We start from the raw sequence: 8,073 nt of genomic DNA, 5'->3' as shown, positions 1-8,073 counted from the left end.
TTGGGAGTATGGTTCCTGGTAAATGTTTGTTATGGCAAGGTTTTCTCCGAAATAATTTTTTTTTAGACATTGGTTAAGAGTGAAACTCTTTTAATTGAATACTGCCATCTCGTACTCAGCCTAAGATTGATGGGCTTGTTAGTTGTTACTGCATTTCGATAATTTTTTAATGTCTTCATTAAGCTACGTACTATTTGTAGTCACGTTTCTCATAACGTAGAAGTATTTGTCATCCATCCACCCAAAATACATCTATTGTTGTGGCCCTTTCTATAGATATTTCTCGAATAACTCAACTTTATGCCTCACATAAATATAATAAATTTGGTGAAATTTCCTTTTGGTTTCTCAATTTGGCGAACTTAAAATTAATGGATCCAAAAGTAAGATTTGAATATTCACTACTAAAAAACAGGTTTTCGACCTCAAAAAACCGACCTTAAATGAGCATCATACAACTTGTATATGTAAGACACAAAATGAAGTTTATTCTATTTTCACAGTGATCTTTCTAGTAAAGAAACGCATGATATTTATGGATCCAAAAGTAAGATTTAAATTAACTAACTTGTGAATTGAAAAAAAAGAGCATCATAAAACTTGCTATGTAAGACACAAAACTTATTTTCACCGTGATCTTTCTAATAAAGAAACACATAAAATATAAAGCATTTAGAATAAGACTCGTTAAATATACATATGTAAAAAGCAAAAGGCAGAACTTTATGGAATTGAAACAGTGATGGGCTCAAAAAATAATTGGGAAATGCGATTTTTAATCTTAGAATCTTGAATTCCATGGCCATCTCCATGTTGGTAAACGGTTTGTCCCGTTCTTGCAAGATTTACTGCACATCCAACCAATTTTTCAGATAACAACGAATTTTCCTGTTGAGCTGTGTTCACCAGTTTCCACGTCTCCTGTATCAAAAACTTGATATGTTTTCTTGCATCTTCTTCAGAAACACCCTTCTCATTCATGTAACATTGAATTGACTTGGGAACATCACCTCTTTTCATTTCATCCTGAAGTAAGAGAAAAATATAAAGAAAGTATCATAACTATACGGTGTCAAATTTGACATTACATGTTTTTAGCTTAGGGGCGTCAATGGTTTGGTTCGGTCAGTTATTTTTAAAAATTTGTATTATACCAATTTTCAGTTACTCTATAGTGTGTAACAAAAATTAGACTTTTCGAAACCGTCCCAATCGTCGTTTCTCTTCGATTTCGATAGAGTTCGATTAATTTTTGGTTTTTTAAACGTCATCTAACGGTTAGTGCAACCGATAAAATTTGATAGAATTAAATACCCAAAAGTTACAATAACAGAGAATGAAAGTTTTTTTCCCTTTATAATATCCTAAAATGACAATTAACAGTAGCAATATACTCATTATGTTTACCATAATCACATGATGCACCACTATTATTATGAAGAGGCGTATGAAAATTTATACTAAATTAGATTTAAATTGGAGTCTATAATTGATTTCGCTGAACAATAAAGTTTGCGTACTTTAGCATCTTTTTTAATGTGGATACTCTGTTTTAACTATACAGGATCATTATTCTATCAACAAAGTTTTTATCATATGTAGCTGGCGGAAGAGGTTTCATAAACATAAATTTTTCTTTTTCTTTTTTTGGAATAATAATAATAATAATAATAATAATAATAATAATAATAATAATAATCTATAGTAGAATATTGAAAGCAATTATTGTGAAAATCTCACTTCAAAGTCTAGTAGCCTACAATTAATGTTGATGGATTGAGTATGAAATTTGTTGCTGTGCTGAAACTTAAAGTTTAGATAATCATGAAGAATAAAGTACGCTGAGTACTTGAGTTGCTGTAGCAGCGGCAATAGATTTTAGATTTTGTATTGTACTCCCTTTTAACAAAATTTACCCCAAGGCCAAGTACCCAAGGTCCAAGAATTCTTCAAGAATTTTTCTTATACTTACTATTTAAACCTACCCATATAAATTATATATATACATGTATTCGGTTCGGTTAGTGAATTTTCAATTTTTTTTATAAAATAAAAACCGAATCTAATTATTCGGTATGGTTATAGTTTCATACCAAAATCTACGGTTTCCATAAAAAAAAACTAAAAATTGATTCGTTACGATATGGTTCGGTCGATTGCGTCGGTTTTTCAAATTGTTTTGACAACCCTATTTTTAGCATAAAATTTTAATACACAGTTATAGCCAAATAACATATGACAAAACTCACAAAAAAGTATGTAGCCTCCACGCTTGGCTGAAATTAATGCAACTCAATCAATTAAGAATTTATTCCATAATTAACGCAGCTGATTCCATCCCATTAAATAGGGATACTAGATTACTAGTTATATAATCCTTAAAAATAGCAAAATTAAATAGAAAAAGGATAACTTCCATTAGGAAAAACTCCATCCATCAGAAAATAGATATAGAAAAAAATATTATATATATATATATATATATATATTATTATTATTATTATTATTATTATTGTATTAACAATACATATATAGAAAAATATTGCACAGATATTTTTAAGAAAATATATAGAATATGTATTAGATGTATGTTACACTATTATTTGCATATTTTGTGTATATAGAATATATATATATATAGAGATGGAATATTAATATAATAGAAAATAGTCACAATATAATATACTTGAAATATATTAATTTTATTTTTTAAAAATATGCAACATAAAAATAAAAGTTAAAGAAAAAAAAAATCAGAAAATTATGAAGGAGACAAAGAATATGAAAGGGAGAGGCAAGAGCAAGTGCAATTAAAGTGCATTTATGGGAATAAATCTCTTAATTAATGGAGAGGGTTACAAATTAAATGAGGTTTATTATGGTATTTAATTTTTTTCTTTTCAAAATGCTACATCTGTTATAAAATGTGCTATATTTGTTACTGTTTAAAAGATATGTTATTCTTATATATAAGTTTTACTAATTGATTTAGTAGGTAAAAATCTCAAAAATTATATATATGTTTACCAAAAATAAAAATAAAAAAGAATATATATGGGTTTTGCTAACCTACTACATGAAGGTAATAGGTTAGTATTTTACTCATTTTTTATTTCACAAAAATGCCCCTTGCCACCTAATTAAAATATAGACAGGCTTCTAAGGGCTTTTTAGTCTTTTACGTAAATTCCCCAATTTTCATCTCTACCTTCTCCTACACCGTTTTGCTCCACGGCCTCTGATGCAGGCTCTCCCCCAAATTTCGAGAAAAGTTTCTTATAACCCCTATTTTGGAATCCATGGAAATACTGTTTGTTTTATAACCATCAGAATTAAAATGTTTATCTATATGTCAAAAAATTCATAGAGAATATGCTACATTCATAAAATATTTTGAAGCCCAACGAATTTCTGCTGGGCATGAAATTTTAGCTACTTTGAAAACAAAAGATATAGAGTTTAATTATAGTTAATTAAAAGATTTTTTACACTATTAGGTTACTTAAAAAGCCACTACAGTTTTGGCCATTATGAGTGGAATTGGTTGCTAAAAAAACAAGGTAAAAAAACCCTGCTAAATACAGGTAAAATTGCATTGATCTATAACATAGAACCTTTTTGCACTGGTAGTGCATATAGATTAAATCTGAAGAAATTTAAGTTCTTATTTTGACGCTGGAAGTTGACCTTGTGTATTTTAAATTTATAGACTTAATTTCATTGCACTTGTTTGTACTACATGAACGTTACTTTGTGTAGGATTTACATTATATTAAGTGGTTTAAATGTTTGATATTGAGAAATAGTGACGGATCCAGGATTTTCACCTAGGGGGTTCAAAAATATAAAGAGGTAAATATACGAAGAAGTGAAAGGGATTCAACATCTACTATAGATACAAAAGAAAATAATTTTAACCTTGTATATATAGTGTAATTTTTTTTTTTTAGGGGGATTACCACAATCCGCCCCTGTTGAGAATTATGGATAACACGACTATATATGGTATAGTATTTCCATTAGACATTTTACAGGTTGTGAGTCGAATCATATTGTGCTGAGCAATATTTTACTCAATTTTAAAATCTCTTCTTAAATCTTAATGTCTCCATTCAAATTTAGTGTACTCTAATGTTATTTAAATAAAGAGTGGTAAAATTTTAATCACAGATAATGGTGAAAAACATTACCGATGATGTCGCCAAATCATCGGCAAGACGAATAATTGTAGAAGACCAACGAATTATGTCAGGGTACTTGCTTAAGGATTCTAATGCCTCTTCGCTAATTGGATTTGTGACAAAGAAGAACGCATTTACTAGCACCACATGACTTCCAAGTGCAATCCATGCGTTATTGATGTATTCTTCCAGACTTGGTGTATATCCGTTGTAGTACCATCTTGCTTCTTGTAAGTAACCTTCGCACAAATCTGCCCACTAATTTAATAACATGCATGTCTCAAATATATAGTTATTAAGAATTTAGAAATTAAAACAAGGGAAAAGATTCAAAGTAAGAAGTAAAGTTCTTACCAATTTTTTAAGGTAGGGTACAGCGTTGATCCCTTGCAAGGCATGAGCTCTTCCACCACCTTAATTACATGAAGATTAATGCTTCAGATGTGTCGTAAACCTATTGATGCCTAGATATGCTCTCTCAGATTTAACTTATATACAATAACTGTATCACGAAAAAATTACATTATTAATGTAATTTAGCCTGTTGTAGAATGTTAGTCAGTAGGCATATGAACATGAATTTAGTGATACTCGAAAAAAAATTAATATTTAAAATTAAGTTGAAAAAAGGTTTTTGAAAATGATTGTGTTTGGACATGCATTTAAGTTGAAGCAATGTTGATGTTTTGAGAAGGGGAAAAAAAATTACTTGAAAAACTCGACTTCAAATTGAAGTGAATTAATTTTAGAAAAAACAAAAAAAGGTATTTCCAAATGGGATCTTAGTGTATTCTTCAAGGTACTAAATCCACTGATTATAAGTAGTTACTTATATTTCAAATTATCTTATAGTCAAGTAGAAAACTTTTGTAACACTGTCAAACTCTAGTTGATATATATTTTACGTTACTTGAACTTTTTTCTTTGAGTTCCATTCATTTTATAAATAAATAAAAAACTAACTCTAGGCACCTCTAGTGAATTGGCTTAAAAGAAATCTCACCTTGATAGATTTCTTAGATCTTGTTGGTGTGTTGCTTGAACAATGTTGAAGTCCAACTTAGCAAGCTCGAGCAAAAGAGGATTAGCATTTGGCATTCTGTCATAAATGTTAATGTACCATCTTGTCTCTACTCTCAACATCATGCAATGCAAAGGAATTTCCAACGCATGGCGGACTAATGCAATTGTCACGTTGTCTTCACCATATTGATTCTCGAGCAAATGCTTCTTTAGATGTGAAAATGCGAATCTATTAGCATACTCCAAATTAGTGGTTTCTGTTTCCGTAAGAGAGAAATGAAGCTTCATATAATTGTAACAATCCTTTTGTATCTTTACAAAGAATTTGCCTGAATTTACCCTGATCATCCTTGAAATTGTTCAGTATATCTAAAAACAAGAGAAGAAATAGGCGAGACCAATTTTCAAAACATGCATGCATAGAAGAAGAAGCCATTGCAATTAGTTTGAAGGGAAAAAAAAAAAAGATAGCACCTTGAGAGATATGAAAACCATGTTGTCTCAAGAGCCTAAATTTCAAGGCTGTTAGAGTATAATGAATCTCCTGTGGCTGAACTACTTTGGTGAATGCTCCCCAATATTTGCGTGATTTCGTCATTGAAGTGGTAACTCACTCCGAGCCTCTCTAAATTATCAATCAGCTCCAACTTTTCTAGTTCTTCTAATTCCTCATCAACTATCATCTTCTTTATTTCCTTCTTCACTTCGTTAAAGCGCTTCATATATTTCTCTCCCTACGCAAAGATTACTTATTAGCGGAATGATACAACAAATTGTGTGTGTGTATATATATATATATATATATATATATATAATGCAGTTATTAAAGAATGTGTGCTATATAAACAAAAAAATACCACGTAATCATTGTTAATGGACTGAATAAATTGAAAATCCCACATGGGAGGCTCGTAATTCCCGGAACGCCTAGTGGTATTTCCATGTGAAGATGAAAGATTAATACTGTAAATAGGAGAGTGATTATGTGGTGGTTCAGCTTTCATGCCACCATCAACAGTTGTAGAGAGGCAGGCTTTTGATACAACTAATGATGGCTTTCTTGAGGTGAAACGAGTAGATGGAGTTGGTGTTCTTGAGGTGGCCATGGATAGCATCCCCACGTTGCTAAATATTGCCACCATTGATTAATTGATTCAGTTCAATGCGTGGGAGAGATTTTTGGATGGTTGAATCCCCAACACTAACCATAAATATATATATTCTCCCGAGCCTGCTCGTGACATCATTAAAAGTATCCTTAAATATAGTACCCTCTCTCTATTTTAATTTATGTGAATCTATTACTATTTGGGGAGTTTACGAGGTGGCTCTTTGACCACGCTTTTCTTACATTTTTTCTTAATTATATGGATTATAAATTATCATGACTTATAGTACTTTTTATGTAGTTTCTAAATATATAAATTTTATTTTTACAAACTTGAAAAATTAATGTCGAAATTTATGGTCAAAGTTATAAAATTTGACTCTCGTAAATGCAAAAGGTTCACATAAATTAAAACGGAGGGAATAGTAATTTTCTTTTCTTTTACTCTCTCCGTTCATTTTTACTTATCCACGTTCGTATCAAGAGAAAAATAATTTATTTTTTCTATTTTACTCTTAGCATTAATTACTCATTTCAAATCATTTTTTCACGTCCTTTAAGACTATACACAAAATTAATATGGATATCATGATAAAATATGCATTTTATTTATTATTTCTTAAGGCGTTGAAGGGATGGAGTACTAATAATCACTTCCAATGTGAGACTTTTTACCTACACTCAACATCGAATACTACCAGTGGCGGAGCCACATAGAGCTGAGGGTGTTCATCCGAATACTGTTTTTGTAAGGGTAAAATTATTTTTTATGTATATATAGTAGATGTTGAACCTCCCTTAGGCTTCTTCGTATGTTTACTTTTTTATATTTTGAACCCTCTCAACGGAAATCCTGGCTCCGCCATTGAATACTACTCCATCCATTTCAATTTATGTGTCTATGTACGATGGTCAAACTAATTAACTAATTTCTGATGTGGATTTAAACATAAATTTTTACATTTAAAAACTACATAAAAAGTGAAATACTATAATTCACAACAGTTAATAATTAAAAATCGTGGTCAAAGAAAGCATCTTTCAACTCTCCAACTTGTGATCAACTAGACCAATCTTGCAATTATTTTTAGTGGATGAAGAAAATCCATGTCTTCATAATTAGCATTGTGCCTCAATATGTGTGCTGGTGTCAATTTTCTGACGAGTCATATGGGAAAACCAAATCAAAGAGGTCAGGTACAGCCCCTCTTCTTGAATCTGTTTATATAGTATAACATACTCAGTCTGTCTGAGTAATTTTAGATAAAAATAAATTCATGAAAAAGTTTATTTTAAACAAATCAAAGTTCATTTATTTCCCGCGTATATTTCAACAAATAAGCTGGCAGTAGATTCAAAGGCAATTCCATGGAATGGAGTGAAGAGCTAAAATGGGCCATCAATACAAGCTCAAATATATGGTAGTGTGCTAGCAAGGAGTGTATACTCTGTGGGGCTATAGAAAGGTATCAAAAGGATACTTCAAGGAAAGAAGAAAAGTATTGAAGAGGTTAGTACACAAATTGTGCAAGGAATCGATCGTCTAGGGAGTTGCCACATGCAGATAGCTAGAGGACTTGAAAATTTAAATTTTATCCTTGGTACTGCTTGGTGATATGATAGGAAAATATATATATATAGTAGGAAGAAGTCTTGGTTGGTTGTAAGCTTTTTGTTTGATAACACGTATTTGCCTTGGTAATAAAAGTTAAGTAATTTTTTTGAAAAAAGAGTATTCCATGCCGTCAGTTATTAAAATCT

The 8,073-nt window shown here is 30.6% G+C and overlaps 1 pseudogene; it reads right to left on the bottom strand.

Moving 5' to 3' along the window:
• Positions 1 to 718: 718 nt before the first annotated feature.
• Positions 719 to 6,319, bottom strand: LOC132064724 ((-)-camphene/tricyclene synthase, chloroplastic-like; annotated as a pseudogene).
• Positions 6,320 to 8,073: the final 1,754 nt, after the last annotated feature.

This window comes from Lycium ferocissimum, chromosome 7 (genome assembly GCF_029784015.1).
Source record: "Lycium ferocissimum isolate CSIRO_LF1 chromosome 7, AGI_CSIRO_Lferr_CH_V1, whole genome shotgun sequence".
In the NCBI taxonomy this organism is placed as follows: domain Eukaryota; kingdom Viridiplantae; phylum Streptophyta; class Magnoliopsida; order Solanales; family Solanaceae; genus Lycium; species Lycium ferocissimum.
Note: the sequence above shows the minus strand (reverse complement) of the source record. Positions and strands in the feature narration are given on the sequence as shown.